The 21,700-nt window shown below is 34.2% G+C and overlaps 1 protein-coding gene and 1 long non-coding RNA gene across 3 annotated transcripts in view; one reads left to right on the top strand and one right to left on the bottom strand.

Moving 5' to 3' along the window:
• LOC107064470 (uncharacterized) overlaps nt 1-8,306 on the bottom strand; it is a 387,060-nt gene extending 378,754 nt beyond the window's left edge. Inside the window, exon 1 of the mRNA XM_089173580.1 lies at nt 7,082-8,306. The gene's annotated coding sequence lies outside the window, so the exon portion shown is untranslated. The remainder of the gene's footprint in view (nt 1-7,081) is intronic.
• A 4,456-nt stretch (nt 8,307-12,762) lies between these two features.
• On the top strand, nt 12,763-18,062 carry LOC149032210 (uncharacterized). 2 transcript variants are annotated; one of them, XR_016176888.1, is made up of 3 exons: nt 12,763-13,561; nt 14,276-14,867; nt 17,557-18,062. It is a non-coding gene; the product is annotated as an uncharacterized LOC149032210 (long non-coding RNA). The 2 variants fall into 2 exon arrangements; XR_016176887.1 differs by having other exon boundaries at nt 12,764-13,557.
• The last annotated feature ends 3,638 nt before the right edge of the window (nt 18,063-21,700 follow it).

Genomic DNA, 21,700 nt, shown 5'->3' with positions numbered 1-21,700 from the left:
AGAGAAGCAGCTAAGATGCGAAACGTACCACCTCGGAAGTAGAAGACGATGAACGCTTGGACGTTGGGGGCCAACACTTTGGTCCATCGTCGAAAGGCTCATAATGCAGGTAACACTCTCTCCCTCTCTTGGGTAAAGCAGAAGCATCATATTCATGTCGTGAAAACTCAAGTCATAACATTGAGAGGAGAACGTGCGAGACCGGACCAGTACTTGCAACCTTTCTATCTATTTCTCTTTTTACCTTTCTTTCTTTCTATTTCCCTTACTCTTACTCTTACTCTCTTTTTATCGTTCTACGTACGTCTCCGTCTACTATTCCTCGACGGTTATAATTACGAAACGTTAATTACGCGATGAATGCACCATTACGGTGTAGTAGAAGTCGAAAGGTAGGAAAGCGAGGAGTACTCGTCTTGCACGCGAACGCTGAGCTTGCAAAAGAAGAGATGCTAAAGCCACTCACATCAGTAGTAGTAGATAGTCGGTGTCGATTTTGCGACATGGATTTTATTTTCTCTCTCTCTCTCTCTCTCTCTCTCTCTTCTTCATCTTCTTCATCTTCTTCCTTATCTTCTTCTTTCTCCATCTCCTTTTTGTTCCTTTATTTTTTTCTTCTTCTTTTCTTCTTTTCGCAAGCATAGTTTGGCTTATCTCGTGCGACACACCGAGCCCTTTATCGCGATAATACGATGAGAGGACTTTTAAAAACTGTTTAAAAATTCGTACGTACGAATCAGCCTAAACCTTCGAAATTCTTCGTCGATCATTACATTTTCCTTATCAAAATTCATTTGATGCACCTATATATACATATATATATACTAAGGTATATACCTAAAGTTAATCTAATCTAAGAAATTAGAAAAGCACGAGACGACTATCGTGCTAGAACGATTTACCAAATCTTTTGGCAAACTACGATAACTATTAGACAGATATCGCTAATAAGAAACGATAAAGAAAGAAAGTTTTCTAAAGTTGCACTGAGCCAACAATTTGTTAGATTGCTTTTAAACTTAACAGCATTTATCTTTATAACTTGGCCCATGTATAAAAGATTCACTCAGTTAGTTAAGAGCTTATTCCTCGACAAAAATGAAAATACGCATGAGAACGTAAATTACTTTATTGTCGGTATCACCACACAACTTCTTTTACCCCTTTTCCTATTGTTCATTAAAATGACTCGAGCTTTACTGAAGATAAGAATCTTCACCGAGAGAAAGAAGAAGAGTTCTTTGAATCAAAGACAATCTAGAAAAAACATATTCTATATATATATATATATATTCTAGAAATTTCTGACGTAAATGATAAAGAAAATAGAGATAAAGTAGAAACACAAAGAGAAATATAGAAAGAGAAAAAATAATAGGAATATACTAGCAATTAAGTTTTATTCTAATTAACGGCATTGGTAGAGGTCAGTAGTCGTTTCTTAAAAAGACGGAATGTCCTAGAAATAATTGCTACTAGTGCACATCGACCGTGCTTACGAGCATTATAGATTACCACTAGCATGGCATTCGGATTTTTCTCCCTCTCTCTCTCTCTCTCTCTCTCTCTCTTTACACTTCTTGAGACTGCGCTAACTAGCACACAACGTTAATAGAAGCCGATTGCGCGCAATGCAAGCCAACAGAGACAGGTGGATGGAGGTATAGCTCCTTAACGAGCAACGAATCTACTCGATCCTGCTTTTTTCTTCCTCCCCCACACTTTCTTTCTTCTCTTTTTATTTCCTTCCTTCCTTCCTTCCTTCCTTCCTCATTTCATTCTCCCTTGCCTGTTTTATTTCTTGTTTTTTTATTTCCTCTTTTCTAAACAAACGTAATCTTTCGCAAAATAGCTCGAGGTCGATGACTTGTAGGGTGGTAGTGTTTCATCATTCACCCGTGCTTCCAATAACGAATTTATCGTAGATATTTCATTCGACGACGACATACGAAAAATGACGAGTACCCAATATTATGAGAACTTCATTCGAATATTCCCAATGAACTTTTGTTTTTTGTTTTCTTTACTTTATTTCACCTCTTCTTTCCCATTCACGCAAATTTTATTTTTCCTATCTTATTCTTCTCGACTGCCAATCCCTCGTATTCTCGATTATCACCAGTAATCCTTAACGAATCTCTCATATTTCAGAATATTTCAATATTACATTTTTCTCTCTCTCTCTCTCTCTCTCTCTATTTATTTATTTATTTCTTTCTTTATTTACGCGTATATCGTACAAAGAAATGCAGTATAAGTTTCAATAGGTATTGTTCTTCACAGTATCGGATGATAATCGGGCTGTTGAAAAAAAATAAAAAAAATAAAAAAAAAATAACTGAGAGTGAGAGAAAATAGACACGTGTGCGAGTTTCACGCTGTCGACAATATATCGATAACGCGAAGGCAGATTAATTTAACGACGCAACGCCGAGGTACGCCGACAGTACCATCGCCATCACGGTAATTACAGTCGACGATGCGGGTAATCGGCCATGATTTCGTTCGAAACACGAAATTTGAAATTAAACCGATAATCGATGACACCGTGACGCGACTCGTACAAAAATTGCGATACATGAGTGCCGTTATATATATATATATATATATACATATATGTATGTATGTAACCATGAAAGTATCCTATGTGTATTTATCGGTGTATGTGTTTTTATACGTGTGAATTTGGTGGTCTCGTTTGAAAAGCATTGACTAAAGGCAACGCCACCCGTTCGAAAGAATGAGAGAAAGAGAGAAAGAGAGAACAAAAAAAAAGTTATCGAGAGTTATCGTTTGACGAAAAAGCAACAGCAAAGATCAAACAACGATCGTCGTATTATTCGTTTTTTCGTGGCTCATCCCTTTTTCATCCTTATTCACCACCCCCTCTTTATCTAACTTGTATTCCTCTTTCTTTTCGATAAAAATAGTGATCCGCTTTTATCCGAAATTCCTTTATCTTCTTCGTTGAACGTTCAATCGATCGATCAATAGATCGATCGATCGATCGATCGATAAAAGATATGAAACGTAATTGGATTCAATGAGATTCTACAAGACCATTTCATTTTGATACACGAGATTTTTATCAATAGAGAGAATTCCAAAGGATATGAGAAAAATCTATCAAATAATACGTGCACACGTACAAATCTCTCTATACAACTTTTGCAATACCTACGTTTCACGACTAAATTTCCGTGAAAACAACAGAATTGATTTTTTTTTCGCCGTATTTTCACGTGACATCTATCGCAAATTGAACATAGGTACGTACACGTGATAAAAAAAAAAAAAAAAAGAACAAGAAATTCAAATAAATGCATGAAAAACGTCAAATTCGGTTGTGACTTATATCATCCTACGTTGTGCTTGTTATCATAGTACATAATATAACTAGTGAAATGACAGCGATACAGGTGTCTATAATCGATAAAGCCAATCTCACAGAAAGGGATATCAGGAAAGGGAAGTTTATTGTCGTCGGCGAAGATTAAATCATAGTTTGCGTTAGCCCAGAGCAGTAATATCCATAAATGTGTGTACCCAGTAGGAGAAAGGCTCACGTTGTTACATGCGGCGAATGCCACAAACGCGCCATTGTTTGCAATTAAATTCAATCAAATTACACGTAGGAAAATGAATAATTACCGGGTACATGAAAGAGAGAAAGAGAAAGAGACAGAGAAGGAGAGATAGAAAGAGAAAGGGAACATCGCCAGGGGGTGATTCTATCGGTTTGGCTGACGCGTGTGTGCATCTTTCGCCTTCGGGATGCTCGTGCAAATTGGACGATCGAATTACGGTAAGCCCGTTCGTTTGTTGTTCGTTTCTCGTTTCCGCTCGGGTCAATGTGTATCCTCCTCCTCGTGCGTTCGCGTATTAATACGCGTAATATGATTCGAGTTATTCTCTGGCAGTGATCGCATGTGAAATTCAAAGTGTTCGAAAGATTCGGTCGCATTAGTGGCTTGAAATCATTAGAACGTGACATTATCAATGTTTTCCACGCAAGAACAAATATACTGGGTGTTTTACAAATATATATATATATATATATATATATATATATATATTCATTTAACTTTAATGAAATTCTCAACAGTTGTGTTGTAATACATCATATAAACAGAACACGTGCAATATATGTCTATTTCACATTACTCTTTTATAACGTTGAATTTTATAATATAAATTTATTATATTTATTACATTGAAAAACATAAATGATAAAAATATATGTAACATTTTGGACAGAAAAATATATTTAACAAAATTCCATGTTATAAATACGAAAAAGTATCTCTAACTTAACCATAAATGCAACCTTGTCAATAATGCTAGATTTTATTCGTGGTGAACATATTATTGAGTATAGCAAACTCATGCAAGCTTTTTTATTCACGAAATCAAATTTCTTTCATTCGCACATTGAACACACGGATAACCATCAAAGACCGCAAATCGAACGACTGCGTATTTGATTCCACGCATTCGGAAAATCGAGTTCTCAGTAAACACTACAACCATTAACTTGGTTCGACTTCTCTAAACTAAAAATCATGAAATTTCGAAAGAAAAATATTCAATTTCTCATACAAAATATTTCAAAGCTTTGACTATTCCAATTATTCTTTCTCTTGTCCATTATCCAAAAAATACTGTTTCAATACCAACAAAATAACAAGGTAGAAATCTGTTTGTGAGATACACAAAAAATTGAAATGCGAAATAAAATACATGTATGTTCGTCGAAAATAATTGTTAGTTATAAAGTTAATCGTGTTTAGATAAAGAACGGATTTACGAACAGTTCGATTCTCAACAGGATCGAATCGAAAAGCTCTCGTCGCAGTCGTTCGTTCAGTCGGGTGGTCAGCACCAGTACCATTGGTAAACCCCATGAGCCAGAGTCAATAGCTAATATTGCCCGATTAGGACGCGTCGTTCGGACGCAGAGAATACTCGTTCAAAATGAAACTCTCAGTTGCTTATATCCTCTATTTCTCTCTCTCCCTCTCTCTCTCTCTTTCCCTCTCTCTCTCTTTATCTATCTATCTCTCAGCTACCCTTATACATATAGGTTGTAGGTATGTATACATATATCCCTCGTCTCTTTCTCGCACTCCCTTCTAGTAACTTTCAGAATCTTCCTCCCTCTCCCACTCGTTCTCCCTCTATTTCTCTCTAGTTTCCACTCTCTTGGTTGCAGCAGACACCGACATTATTCGAGCAAACTGTACCTTGGTCGCTATTTATGCCCTACGTGATACAGCCTTTATACACCAGTAATTATTTATAAAGATCGTCGAGCCTTTCCGACCGAGCTAATATTGTTTTACAGTTTATAATGGAACGTACTTTTGGAAATCTTCTAAATAAAAAATATTGAAATGATACATATTTTTACAAACGTTGGTATACGTACTACATCGAGATTCGAATTATTCGATTTTTCTTTTTAAATCGCGTTTATTTTCATACTGTTATTTTTCGAATATCTCATCTCAATATTATTTCCTATCGATATTTATAATTATTATTCCGATAGAATAATACAAAATGTCGTTTCATATTTATAAACAAGAGAGTGGAAAGCTTTTCTTAAAAGCTTTTTCGTCGAAACAATAATAAACCACAATCCGCTTATAATATGAAAATATTTCAGGGAAAGAAATAATCTGATTGGTTTCATCATTTCTTTTCTATCCGCCTCGAGTTTATCTTTTAACTGTGGTATTTGTGCAAGAGGGAGAAGTGTACAGGAGGATAAACATTTTGATCTCCCTTATCCTTTATCATTGTCAATTAATTACAACTTCAATTAACGCAACTGTCATAAATTACTCTCATGAAATGTGATTTTAAAAGGAAATCGTTATAAGTATAAGAATAACACACATTTGGTATTTCGAATTCAATGCGTGCTTATATCAATGATGGTCTTGCGATAAGGAAGGCGAATAAATGATAAAGAGAAAAATTGAAAGATTGAGAGGGGAAAAAGGAAAGACAAGAATACATAGGAGTTGAGTCGAACCGGCCAACGAACGAACGAACGAACGAACGAACGGATGCACTTCAAGATATACTCGACCGAATGACTACGTTGAGAGCCAGAGTCAGAGGAAAAAAAAAGAGAGAGAAAGAGAGAGGGGGAAATAAAAAAAAAAAAAAAGGAAGAGACAGAGAAAGACCTATTGATGTTTAAACGGGTCGAATGTAAGCGGTAAGATGAGCCTGAAATATCGACGCCAAGATAAAGTAGTCTGTCTCTGTCTATCTCACTTGCTCTCACGCAAGTAAAGTATCCACGATTGTCCTTCGGCTCGTTATCTCAGTGCGATAAACCTTTTCCGTCATTTTCAAAACATTCCCGAATTAATCCCTTCGGAAGGATATGAAATATGCTAATCCTCTTTCCGTATCCCTCCCGCTTTGTTTGTATATTTACATCGGAGCCAAGCGCAGAATTATTTTGCATATTTAAGGTAAGGATCGTTAGTTCATAAATATTTAACGTTGAGTATAATGTTTAAGATAAAGTAGTAGTCTATCACTCGTAGTCTTGTTTAAATCACAAACATATTTGGAAATTCTTCAAATCGGACCAAGAAGTAGTAGTACGTGCAGAAAAGCTTAACGAGTTATAACACTCGAATCACCATAAATACATTTTAGTATCGGACGTAAGAAGATATTGCATTTAAGGAATTTATGGATACTTTCTTTTAAAAAAAAAAAAAATCACAAAAGAAGAAACAGAGAAAAAGAAGAATATTTTAAGGGTGCAATCCAATAACCATAAAGCTTTATAGTCATTAGAAATTTCTTACTCGCGAACACGCAAACGTGCTAAAGTGCTAAAAGCTGCCATTATTTTCTCAATTCACTAACGTGTGTTTCTGTGTGTGTGTGTGTGTGTGTACGCGTGTGTGAATTATAATGGATTAAAATCACGATATTTCTCTCGTTTAAAAGCAGAAATAAATTGTCTAATTGAAGATAAGACACACACACACAAAAAAACATCAAAATAAATGAATAAATACGCATACATATTCGACGTATAAAAACTCACCAATAGTATAAAATCGTAGACGACATAACGTAGGGAAAATTTGAATAAGCTCCACGAAGGTTCATCGTTTTCGTCGTTATTGTCGTGTTGTTCTTATTACATCCTAGATCGAGCAGGACGAACTCGAAACTACGTGAATTAATCGTTCCCTTTTTGCAGAAGCATACACAGTTTGCAACCGGAAGTTCACTATCGATGGATGATCAAGGATTAATCAAAATCGATCGTCTCGTCGTATCTCGTTATCGACATCTTGCCCTTTCGCAATCGGCCTACACCTTCGAAGTCTCCTTGCTGGAGGTCCTCTTCTTCGCGAGTCTCACGATAACCGGTTTTGCCGGAGCATTCTCGAATTCGCGATCGTGAATTCCACGAAATTCTGTCGGTGCTTAGCGACCGAAGGAAGTTGGTTAACAACGGAAGACAAAGACAAAAGTAAATAGAAAAAAGAAAAGAAAATTAAATAGCAACAAATAAATAAGTCTAAAAAAAAAAGTATTAAACACTCTAATAACCAAACAACACGAGTAACACGATCAACACGTGCGAAACTTTCACGCGCAACACGCCGCGACACTACGGTATATTAACTCACTGCACGATATATTCTAACCGTAACCGGTACCAAAATAATATACGGACGCTCTGTGCAACGTGCAACTGATATATGTACGTCGCCACGTGGCGAATAAACGCGCGAAAAATACGAACCTTTTTTTGTCTTTTACCTTTACGTTATCTCGCGAAAACTTTTTCAATAATTCATCTTTTTTTCTTGTTTTTTGTTTTTTTTGTTTATCTTCTTCAACATAAATAACGACCATTTCAATTAAATCTCCTCCGATATTGTAACTCCATCGTTGACACTTCTATTATACATTATTTATCTACACTATCTCATCTAACTGTTAATAAGTTTATATATTTTTTTTCTATATATATATATATAATAGACAATATAAATTTACGAATTTTGCATCTTTGTAGTATGTTTAAACGAAAGGCATCATTCTTCTTCTTTGAAAGTTTCCAAATAAAAAATATCTAGGTTAATAACGATTAAATGAAGATAAAACAACGCACACGTATATAAATCGTGTATATGTATATATATATATTAGTGTCTATCTAGAGAAAACACCTTGACGATAGCACGTTGCACAGTGCAGTGAGGATCGTGATTTCGCGGGCTCCTACTCCGTAACGTTTGTAAGAGCGCAAAAGCAGCACGGGATGCGCGCGTCCCGGCGGCTGCGCGTGCACTGCCCGCGCGCGGTTCTCCTTTGGATTTCTGTTTCCCCCCACCCTTACACTTCTCCCTCGCTCTCTCTCATCTTCCACAGAAACCGAACGCGTATACTATATGGGACCCCATGTACGATTCTTCCTCTTCCTTCCTCCTTTGACTAGTTTCTTTTTTCCTTCATTCTCTCTTTCTCTCTTTCTCACTCCCTCTCTCTCTCTCTCTCTCTCTTTTTCGCTCGAAATACCCCATGTGCGTCAAGCGTATACACGCGACACACCACCGACTCCCTTTTGCCCTTTCTCTTGGCACCGCGTAAACGTCACTTTCATGATTACCAAGAGATAATCGTCGAGATCTGAACGTCAACGGATAATCGGAGATCTCATAAGTACGATTCGTTTGTGAGACATCGAACATCTGTTTTTTACTTTACCAACCTACTTTTTATCATCTCGTATTATTACCTCTCACGTTTTTGTCTATTGAGATATTTATGATAACACATTTTTTTTTTTTTTTAATATTACAAACTATATAACGTAACATTTTAATAACGAGAAATATATATATATATATATATATTTTCTATTATTTATTATCGTTTCTGGTCGTACGTTTTTATAATATGTATTTCATGATGAAAAGTATACAATTATTTTTAAAAGATCCACTGAAAAGTTACCCTTATACTAAGATAAATATACAATATATATATATATATATATATATATATATATATATATATATATATATATATATTAAGGTGGGTCAAAAATATCAATTATTTCTTTTTTTTTACAAGTGACACGAAAAAATGGGTTGCTAGATACCTTAAAAAAAATTCTCACCAAATATGAGCTCTTAATTTTAATAGGAAGATCCTCGGCATCGCAGTTTTTTATTTTTTTTTCTCAATCCAATAGAATAAAATTCATACCTCATGATTAATTGATTAAAATTTTTTTAACTTTTTCAGTATTGTTTCGTGGAGAGGGCGGGGGCTCCGCCCCCCAATCCTCCGATCCCCCGCCGGGGCTTTGCTCCTGGACCCCAATTATGTACCAAATATGTCCCCGCATTCGTAATAAAAAATAGTATATGCAACTAGTGCGAATGAGCGCTCATTGGCGCTCTCGTAGGCAATCGACAACTTTTCGCACTAGTTTTATAATATACTATTATTCTACTTCTATCAATCTAATACTAATTATTGAAAAGCTTTATTTCCAACTAGCATACTTTTCCAACATTCTAAATCTATCTCTTTTAATCAACATTTATTAAAATAACGTAAAATGAATAAAAAAAAAAAAATACGTGCAAAAGTGAAAAAGTTTTAATTAGTACGAATTACCTAAGTACTTTATATGAATATATTCAGATTACTTGTACAATTTTTAATCAACATAAATACTAAGGTAAATATTTAGAAAGCATAGTTTTCACGAGACTCGCTAGACGGTCTTTTCTTTTTTCCACTCTCGAGCGGGGAGCATAGATATCAAAACGCGTACACGTATGTATGTACAATTATCTCGTGACTTCTGCATTGAACGACACAGGACGGAGTCTGCAAGGGTGTCTCCCTGCTTACAGCTTTCTACGAACAAACAACACGTACAGTACTTTATAAAACATCACGTTCGAGGCTCGAAGTCACCCTCGAAGAAAAAATAAAATCTTTGTCAGAATATTACTACGTAAATATATTTAAATGTAAAACATACAAATTATCACGTTAATAACGCATTCATACAATTTAATATTTTTAAATATACATTACATTAGTATGAATAATTTTCTATGTAAACACGTTGACAATTGAATTTAACACAAATTAATATATACTCATTAAGATGAATTAATATGTAATGACTAGGGGTGCCCCCGCAACGCGTTGCTGTGACTCACAATCAGTCCGATACACACGTCTTTAAGTCAACGAATTACCTAATATTTCGATTATAAATTGAGATATAAACTATCCTATCTTTCAAGTTGGATGAAACTGCATACAGTGTGGAAAATTTGATTAAAATCGATTCAGTAGTTTAGGAGTTCATTGCGGACAAACAACGTGACACGTAATTTATATATATTAAGATTATTACTTACAATAGTTACATAATCATTAATGTTATAAGTAATATTTACAGCTTTTTACTAAATATAATACGTGATATAAATAAGAAAATCTTTGGGATTAAATTATCATTCGAAGCTTTATAAACGTTAAATTCAAATCGATTTCCATACATTACCTTTCTAGCACCTTTTATCTTCTTTCTACAACCACATCTAGCTTCTGTTCACCGCATCTATTGTTTTGCTTCTCTCCTGTTCCGATTGTGCAAACTTGTGTATAGATATATATAGAACTACACGGATCCTAACCGTCCATTTAAACCCCTTTACCCTTCCCATCTTGCCCATATAAGACGGGATATTCGTATAACATAATTAAGGGCATTCTCTTGCACTATCTATAGTATACCATTTACATTTGTGTATAACGAAATAAATAGGAAAATTGATTTTCTATCATAACTGACAATAAATTACAATAAATGAAATAATTGTGCTTAGTAATAATGAAATAATTTTTTTCTCTTACGATAAAAATATAATTTTTTCTCATTTGTTGCTAAACAAACGCGAGTAACATATAAAACGTATAAAAATCTAATTTATATTTGGAAAAAAAAAACAATTATAAAATCTTCAGATATGAAAGTAACAATAAATGTTTTATTAATAAAATGAAGAAAAACAAAGTTAACAAATATCCGCATATACGTAATTAGAAGTAGAAGTGAATGACGTATAAAAATAAGTGTAGCGTTATTATTTAGAATAAATTTAATCTATTTGGGCTAGAAGTTTAGCTCTTAAATTTAATTGAACATTTTTAGTAGATCCACAAGAAAGCTATGCAAAAAAAAAAAAAAAAAAAAAAGGCAAGATGAACAATCGTGTGCGACAAGAATCCTCCGAACAGTACAAGATGCTTGCTTTTCTCAGTTTACACGGGTGCTCGAAAAAAAGCTGACTTCGTTCGTCGTATATTCTCATCCTTCTTTGTGTTTCGTATACGATACTAGGTATTCGTCTTTCTCTGGTAAGATAATATATATATGTATACCCACACATCTATACGTATAAACACACGTCTTGTGTCTGCGATGTATGGTGTGCAGTCATGGCACGTTTAAACGGGTTTCGTTACGGAAATTGTCTGCTCGATGTTATTGTGAAACGAAGTTCGGTTTTTCTACAAGAGTAACGAAAAGAAACATCCTAAATAATGAATGTGAGATATACGGAAGAAAAGAAATACATACTAACCGAAAATAAAATGTATATACCTTAAAATTTTGTGGATATACATATATATATATATATATATATATATATATATATATATATATATATAATTATGTGTCACGTTGTTTGTCCGCAATGGACTCCTAAACTACTGAACCGATTTTAATCAAATTTTCCACACTGTGTGCAGTTTCATTTAACTTGAAAGATAGGATAGTTTATATAAGGTAATTCGTTGATTTAAAGACGTGTGTATCGGACTGATTGTGAGCCACAGCAACTCGTAGCGGGGCACCCCTAGTATATATATATATTGTTAGTCAACGATGAATTACTAGTTCCCATCAGATCAACTAAAGTCAAACAACGTGATTAATAAAATAAAATAACGATTAATAAAATGAATGGCTGGGTGATCCGTTCGGAAATACAAAAACCGTATAAATGTAAGAAAGTATTTCTTAGAAAAGTGAGGAGCAAAAAGTTTATATAGTCTTGTTAATGATTTCCAAATAATATAATTATTTCATATTTTACATGTCGATTCATATTTTTTACTTCAAAAATAAGATTGATTAAATGTACTATTTTGTTCCAATAAATAAAGTTCATGGAAACAAAAGAAGTGGTTAGAATCTCTTGATGTTACTTCCATTAGTCGTCTGAAGAACTTCTGAACTCGACAAGGATATTTTATTTCGTGATCGCAGTCTCTTCGTCGTAGTACTTTCGGAGATGTTCACGAGTCGAAAGAAAAACAGAGATTTTTTTCTTTCATACTCGAGATCGAGAAACTCGGAAAGACAATGAAAGAAAATTGTTGGGTAAAAGTGTTATTTCTTATTTTCTTTTCTTTTTTTCCTTTCTTTCCCTAATCTCATTTCTTTCAGGATATATTATATATTACAGTATTTATTTATCTTACAATTTAATTTATAATTATTCTTATAATTGTTTCAACATTTAAGTAAAAATATGTATCTACCCCAAAACAATACCGATTTATTATTTTAATACGATACTCTAAAGTTACTGGTCGAGTGCATCTGAAAGAAAACTCAAATCAAATTAATATCTTGAAACTCTCTCGCTTACTAACGATAATTAAAAAAAAAAAAAAAAAAAAAAAAATGTACGTGCATCAAGTTAAAGAGAAGCGTAAGCACTTAAGGCCTCTTCCTTAAACAATACCCAATACGAAGGATACATCATAGTCCATTATATTTCAGGTTGAAACCTGCTAAGGTACACTAATTAGATGCAACGAGTACGAGATGGGGATTCATCGAGAGAGAACCAACGATCGAGATACAAGCTCTTATAAGTTTCCATGACTCATTCTACGTATTAAGTATAGATAAAACACAAATGTAGGATACATATATACATAGTAGATGCATATATACATAGGATAAATACACGAGAAAAGAAGAAACTGTAGTATTAAGTGTTTGAACGTATACTACATATAGGTGGGTGATGTAGATGTAGTATGTACGTTTGAAACAAAACGAGGTGCATTTAACGATACGCGTAGAAAAGAAAATTGCACGAGACTTTGTGTCTCTTCTTTTGCTTCTCCATCTTCGTTCGTTCGTTCTCTCGCGACACGCGATGTAATGACACCAACGGAGAAATTGTGGTAGGACTGGGTGGGTGACATTGCCATAGTCACGACGATCCATTCCACGTTGCAAGATCGTCGTATTATTGCACGGGAGAATAAGAAAAGAAATACGACAGGGCATCTTCCTCGCGTTCAATGCAATTTCTCGGAAAGAACGTTCTTCGTTGTCTTTCTCTGGCATTGACTGAAAAGAGAACCGTGTATTTGTTAAGAACGAGAAAGAGGAACGAACGTTCCTCTCGTCCCGATGAGATGGAAACTCGACTTCCTACATCCTACGTACGTATGTATTTATATACGTGTGAGTACATCTTTATTATATATATATATATGTATATACTATACGTATATAAACGTATTTCTTGCCTTACTTGACGTTCTTGCATTGTCAACGAGCTTAAATACTCGACGATTTCGAGCGTGTCAGGTATATCGAATGAGAAGAATCTTTCGCGTCATCCACTTTAATAGAAAGCAGGAAACGATATCTGGAAATCGAGTAAATATACCGTATTGCATTCGTTCTTGACGTCAACTTTAAAGCGAAGCAATCAAATGTTTTTTTCTTCTATTCAATTACATTTGAAATAAACATTCACAAACTAGTTATGATTTATCGAATAAATATATAAAAATATTATTATTATTATTATTATACATTTGGAATATAAATAACGTCAAGGTATACTCACAATTATTGTAGGGTTAATAATATTGAAAAATCTTATCTGTACGTTGAAATTTTCAATGAAAACAGTATTCACAACCTATCTGTATAAAAGCATTGAAACAAATATCTAACACGCGATTTACATATCCTATGAGACAGATTCTTCGTCATATCCATTACCATATGACTATCTGACACAAATATCATGTTATAAATACCATACATCAGTTTTACATTCATATATCTATATCTATATATATATATATATATATATATATGTAAACTACATATACATATACTTCTGTAGATTTTTCTATGAATTTCCAGAACAGTACATCCCAAAGCAATTTCCGTCAAACAGTATTGTAACATATACGTCGATTTTGAGGCAAGTCGATCGTAAAAATAAGGATAGCTCGATATAGAAGAGAATCGAAGTAAAAGATAAGAGGTTTGCCGTAGGAGACCGTATCGTGGAAAGCGTATGTGAAGAATATAGGGTGGTAAGACGGGTGTAGAAGGAGGGGTGGGGAGGAGGGAGGATAGAAACGGAAGTCTCCTTTGTTCGAGCGAAGTACACCAGCGGCTACGACGACAGCATAGCGAAGCGAGTACTACGCTCGAGACGAATTTGTATGTGTGCGTAGTAGATATACATACGTACGTTCACGAAGACGATGCATGTGTCCAAGCACATCAGCCCTCTTTCCCTCCTACTCCCTTATCCTCGAACGCACCCCGTGCAAAAAAGAAAAAGGGTTGAAGTTTAACGTAGAGCATACGCACTCGCGTGTACTTACACATACATGGAATAAGAATACGAGTTGAGGCAAACAGTCGGCGGAGATGGTGCAGTGCTAACGTTTTATTTATCAGCGGTGATGGCTTTTCAAGGCCTACCAAGGGTCGCCATTTTTTGGTAAGCACAACTGAAAGAGAAACTTCTTCCCCTCGCGAGCTAGCGCAATCGAGATCGCGCGATGAACGACTCGCGAGAGCGTTTCGCTGGCTTTTCAATCTCTCTCTTTCTTCCTTCCTTTTAACTTTTTTCTTCTCTTTCTTTCTTTCTTTCTTTTTCGTCATCATTCAACCCTCTCTTTCAGTCTTCAGTATAGTACATATTTAGACACGCGGAGAGATCACGGTGACGAGCACGCGATGTACACGAGAAAATCGTAAATTAAGAAACACCTTCGTTTTTCTTCTTTTCTCTTTGTTTTCTTTTTTTTGTATCTTTTATTTTATCTCTTATTTCTCTTTGACAAAAATATTGCTCTTCCTTCCTTCCTTCCTTATGAACACACAACTTCTATTCTCTCTCTCTCTATTTCTTTTTTTTTAGACGGTAGAAAGTACGAAGAACTATACGACTACAACCAGATAATCTTTCATTCGTGTTAGAATAGAGAAACTTTTCATGAACAAAGAGTCGAGCCTTTTATTTACGATGGAAAAAAAATCTTTCTTGTGGTTGTTCGGCATCATCGAGAAACGTTCGTAGTCAACTCTCAGTGATGTGACTAGCAGCGCGTATCTACAACCGAAGTCATTCCTTGACGTTTCCTCTCCCAATGTAACACCCAAGTGTGAGCCAACGAATGAACGAACGAGTGCGCGCGGCCCTTTCTTTCTCTTTCTCTTTCTCTTCTTACACACTCCAAAGCAGAAAAAAAAAAACAAAAAAAAAACAAAAAAAAAAGGAAAAAGAAAAAATATCGTGAAGGCGTCGTTGAAATATTGCAACGTGTCATGCCACGAGAATTGCTGCACCGTCGACGATAATCTACCCGCTGTCTCTCCGTGTAAGAACGACGACGACGATTCGTATTCCTCGAGTTCAAGACGAAGAGAAAACAAGTACACTAGCACGAAGATGGACTACGAATTTTACGACAAGTAAAAGTTTCCCCATTGATACGTGTTATGTATGTTTGTGTATATGTTTGTGCATGTATAATTTGTATATACATACTTCGTAAAAAACGTGTGTGTAGTACAAGTGTGCATACGATATATACCTGTAAGTATCGTCTTGCTGGGATAATAAATTATAAGACTCGAAAAGTATTCGTGGCCACCGTGAATAGATCTAACTCGATTTTCGCTATCTACCTTAAATCTATAGAGAAAAAGAAAGATAAAAAGAGATATCAAGAGATGAACAATTGTTTATAATCATTTTTATTGTCATTCCATATTGAATTCTTTTCTCTTTATTTTTTTAAGATTACCCGAATGGAACAAAAGAATGATTTATTTTAACGTGAATTATATTCGATTCAGTTTAATAAATGTATTATATAATACATTAAAGAGAATAGTTACGAATACAGCAAATCTCAATAATTTCACAACCCTCCGGATGGTAGGAAAAATAAGGAAAAACAGACGATAATAGAGATAACCAGGTTCAGCTGCGGTCAGGTTTTCGAGGTTTCTCTTTTCTTGCGGTGGATGTGTTTTTTGAGTAATTTTTTGCTAACCTTAGCAAATTAAACTCGTGCCAGTTACATGAATCGTACGGAAGTCATGAAGGAAGGAAGGAAGGAAGGAAGGGAGGAAGGGAGTTGGAAACAAAAGTTTTGGCGCCCCTCGAAAGCGAAAGAGAAGGAGAAAAGGGGGAGAGAAAGTGAAAGAGAAGGAGAAACGAATAGGCGCTTAATTAACTCGTACCACCACCGGTATCCGCCAAATACTCGATGCTACTACGATTATTCGCTATTTCAGAATATATCTGTGATTCTTGGTGGCAAGCCAACAAATATCACACGCCTGGGACAACGATAATCACGAAAGCGACTTTTCAAATCGACTCTTTTATCACGTCGTTTGTTGCGATTAAAAAAAAAAAGAAAAAAAAAAAAGAAACGTTTTCCGTATGGATACCTACTATCCATTGGCTATCATAGCAATTATCTTCGAACAGGAAATGACTATTATATATATATCAATACTTTTTATTACGCTATTATTATTCGTTGTCTTTGAAAAGAATAAAAAAAAAAAGGGAAAAGGAAAAGAAAAAGAAAACAGACACATCAATTTATCGTTTATCGAGCGTAGGAAAATTCTGGTTACGTAAGCATCGCAATTCATTCAATATAATAACTCGGTTGTAGATATATTTTTTTTTATTCCAGCTGCAAATCGTATAACCACCACCACCACCACCCCACTCGTCTGCCTCTCTTATTTTAATAACGAACTATTAACAGACTTCCTCCCCTTGTTCTTACAACTGCCACCCCTCTTCACAGGACAGCCGATCAGCCTTCTCTTTTACCCCCTGACCCGTACCCTACTCCCCGTTTGCTTTGAAGCCAGCAACTCGTGATTTTAAAACTTTACCATGAAAGAGAATCCAGAAATTACACAAAGAGAAAGAAAAAGAAAGTCCTCATCATACCACGAATTTTCTTCCATTCTTTACATTAATATTTCCAAAGCAAGTATTCCTCCAATGATCTGTCCCTTTAACGTTCTTTTGTACTTTTTTTACTTCGTCGATACCTTACAAAGAATTCCAAGCAAAACTGCTTTTTATTTCATGAAAACACTCTTACCTTTATTTTTATATAAAAATACAATAACATTGCTTTCTTTTACAGAAAGACAATACCAATAATTGTAAACAAAAAAAGAAAAGAAAAAGAAAATAAAAATGCATTGAAAATAAACAATTTGGAAAAGTATGAACTGCTGCTGCTGCTGCTGCTGCTGCTGCATCGAATTAAATACCTGGAAGGAAGGAACTTCTTAAAGCTTTCAGTACCTTTCATCAAACGCTTTAAACGTAGATAAAGCACGGAACAAAGTGTATAGAAAGAATAAAATGATAACGAGTAAGTTGCATCTTGAAGATCCGTGACTCTCGAGTCTAAATCTAAGTACATCAATCTAACGAAAGGAATTCGAAAGAGTCTCATCCCAACAGTTCTACCCTAAGGGTTCTTAACCGAATACTTGAAGTGTACGAAAAAATAGAGAAAAATCGACAAAACAATATACAATTAAGAGTGAATGTAGAAATTATTAACACTGTTAATTAAATGAATTTGTATTGCTTTACATTCACGATTGCAATAAAATTCTTATAAATAAATGAGAAAAATAACATGATAATATTATTATTTCAATGAAAAATCATTCAAATGAATATTATTTTGTACTGAAAATACAGTAATAGGTTTAAACAACCTTAAATATAAATAGAATGCATTAGAGTATTGACAATTCCTGAAATAATTGTTAATTAATAAGACAAAATGTATATTTTAAGGTAAAAGCACGAAGTATATATAAACTCACCGTACCGTTCCTTTTAAAATCCACCATTGAACTGGCTCATTATCCTCTATAAAATGTCGTTATTGTTGATTGTTGTTTATGTGGCTTTGAAAAGAATCAAATCTTTTTATTACGAATATTATTTATGTTATACATAGTCATATAAACAACAATCAAAATAGAAGAAATTTTAATTGACTTTCATAGAGGATAACGTACCAATCTAACGATGTATTTCGAAGAGAACGGTACGTCGAACTTATACCACGTGCTTTTAAACTACAATATACAATTCCTTCTATTAATTAACAATCTTTTACGATATATCGAAAACATTTATCTACTCTACTAATATTTTGGATAGTTTAAACTGAAATACATTTGTTTGAAGGTTCTTGTTAATAAGGTAATTATTTCGAGATTAAAATTGTCATCTAATAAAATATTAGATCGAAATTATTTAATATTCCAAGTATATTAATAGATATGTAATTTTTTTTAAACAAATTTACTATTGTTTAAAGATTAATTAATCATATCCTGCGTATAATATTATAACTTATTTAAACAATTACAAAATAATTATTTATAAAATTAACCTTTACTTATCACACTTGGTCGAAAGGACCCAGACTTTATTTGCAACTTGAGTCATTTTTCTCAATTGTACTCAACTTTGATAATTTTTTAAACATATTTAAATTTAATTTAAAGCTATAACATCTATATAGTCTTTTTAAGTAAGTATTAAAGAAGTCTCAAAAAAATGTTGAAATAAATCTATGCAATAGTTTCTTTTCTATAACAATTTTTCTCGTCCGGGTCCAAAGGACCCGAGTGTGGTAAGCGTGTTATTCCAAGAAGGACGGTAAGCAAAGATTAAGCTATATAGAGAAAATGTTACGATATTCATTCGCCAGAATACGAAATAATACTTTTTCAATATATTTCGATAATCGAAGAAATAAACGAATGTTTGATTTAAATGACGTTACTTGAAACTTGAAATTTAAAGTAAGTATATCAAATTAAAATGATATTATAATTAATATGTATTAAGAGTTATTTAATGTTCAACAAAAATGTATATGTGTGTTTAAAATTTGTAAAAGTATTATTATATAATAACTTTGAAAACGTTTATTATATTTTCACGAATATTATTTCAACCTGACGATGCTTAACGAATAATGCACGTTAAAAAACGGATTATAAAATTACAGAATAAGAAAGTTACGTCGTCGTCTACTCTTCGTAAAGATTTCTTGAATTAGGTTTGATAATGATAAGAGAAGTTTTTTTATATTACTTCTTATCTTCCAATGTTCTTATGCAAAAGTATTAAGAGAGATCTTGTTAAATTTGTATTAAGTTCGATAGTAGGTACGTTTAAAGTAAAGTCCAATTCTGCTAGATACAGTGAAACATAGATACAAAATGTTCGAAGGACGGTCTGCTGCCCTGTTAAGACTTAAGAAACTGACGAGTAGCAAGTTCCTTAAACCCCTAGACAAGTACGGTTCGTTTATTCGCAGAGGTCTTTGGTCTATCTCAAAGGCGACATCTCTCACTGTTCACGGAAAATGGCTCTCGCAATGGCTTTTCCTTGAATACTGGTTGCAAGTTGGTTCTACATTCAGAAGATATTAAGTGAAAACATTGGAGCTACTTCCAGTGCATGTATCCGCCTAATATTTACCCGGAAAGATATCGCAAAGAAACCATCAGCAGACACGGTTCTTTTTCTTACGTCGAAAAGTACTCTTGCCCCGACTCTCTCGTCCATGTTGAATCTTACTCGTCATAGTCTTAGTGCAAAATCACAGACGTCGAGGTACTTCCCGTTGACGGTACTTCGTGAAATCGCATAAGAGCAAGATACGCCTTAAAATAATCTTGCCATTTCGCTGTTACATAGCCCAACAGCCCTCAGAGTCGTGTCTCTACGACCAAATAAACCAAGAGACGAGCAGATCTTATCACTATCAATTTACTATACGACGTTCCAAGGCCGTACAACCAGTGAACTTTACGATTCTGTTTTGCACGAGCTAAACTAAAGGGATCTTATCGAAGTCACCCCGATTGTTCGCTTACGGTAAAGGGTCAATCTTCTTACCTTTTTTTTTTCTCAACATATATTGGTTACCTTAATCTGACGTCTAAGTACTTCAAAACTTCTATCAAAATCGTTCGAAGATCTCTTAACGAACATTTAGATGATACGATTAACTTAAACTATCTAACAATATTAACTTTCCTATTTACCCTAATCTCTTCTAGTATATGTATATATTAGCAACATACGCGTTGTCTCGATTAATACTCGAGCTAACGAAGTACTTCCGACGCGTTAGTGCGTATAAAAATGTCCTCGAGCAGGGTAGAACGTACAGTGCCTGTGCAATTAAATCGACGTGCCTGCTCCATAACCTTTATTACACAGCCATTACTGTTTATTAATTAACGTAACCTATAGAAAATAATTACGTATACTATAACAAACGAGTCGCGGTTATAAATCATTACCCATACGATAAAACTGTCTGGAATGTTGTTGCGTGCTGCAACATTCAACGTTTTTCACTCTTGAAAATGATTTTCTCTCGCTTCGGTTGCTAAAATAATTAATTAAAAATAAATTGTCAATTTTCTTGAAATTTTTATTGATAAACTTTCTTATGTGTCTCTCATTTAAATTATAAAATTTTCTGGTATGTACATGAAAAATTTCAATTGATCAGCAATATGAGATCTTCCCAAACATTAGATACTATCATTTCTTTATCGAAATTTGAAGTATGCTCAAAAAACTTGTTCATGATTTCAAAAAATCCATTTCTATAATAAATGTCTTATTCTTATTTTTCCAAGACATACGAAAGAGTTCAAATATTTATAAAAAAAAAAAAAAAAAACAGAGAAACATTTATGTTAACATTAGAAAAATAATCTTCTAAAAAAATATATAATTAACAGAAATAAAATTAAAAAAAAAAGAATAAAACGAGGAACCAAGAAATAATTTCTCTTATTTCAGAAGGATTTTATCATTAAATAAAATTGGAATTTATTCATTTGAGATCTAATATGTATGTATGTATGTATGTATGTATGTACTATACTCTTGCTAAAAGCAGTCACGATATTGCATACCGAATGAACCATGGATTATAAAGAGGTGGCCGCTATCGGGAAGGGCGGAAACTTCATCCCCTTTTTACGCTGTCAAACTAAATAGAAAGTCCTCGGCAGGATGATGAAGGCACAGAGATATTTAAGCGCGACCTCGTAATAATATCGTTTACAAGCGGAATCCCGCGAGAGGAAGGCGGTACTTTTTTCCGGTGCTTTATTCCATTAAAGCAAGGGAAGCCTTGCCTCATAACGAATCCTCCTCCGCCAGTCAACCAACCAACCAACCAGCCAGCCAGCCAACCAGCCAGCCAGACAGACAGACAGACA

The sequence above is a fragment of the Polistes dominula genome, unplaced genomic scaffold, assembly GCF_049000335.1.
Source record: "Polistes dominula isolate Pdom_NZ unplaced genomic scaffold, Pdom_raw_medaka contig_33, whole genome shotgun sequence".
NCBI lineage: Eukaryota > Metazoa > Arthropoda > Insecta > Hymenoptera > Vespidae > Polistes > Polistes dominula.
Note: the sequence above shows the minus strand (reverse complement) of the source record. Positions and strands in the feature narration are given on the sequence as shown.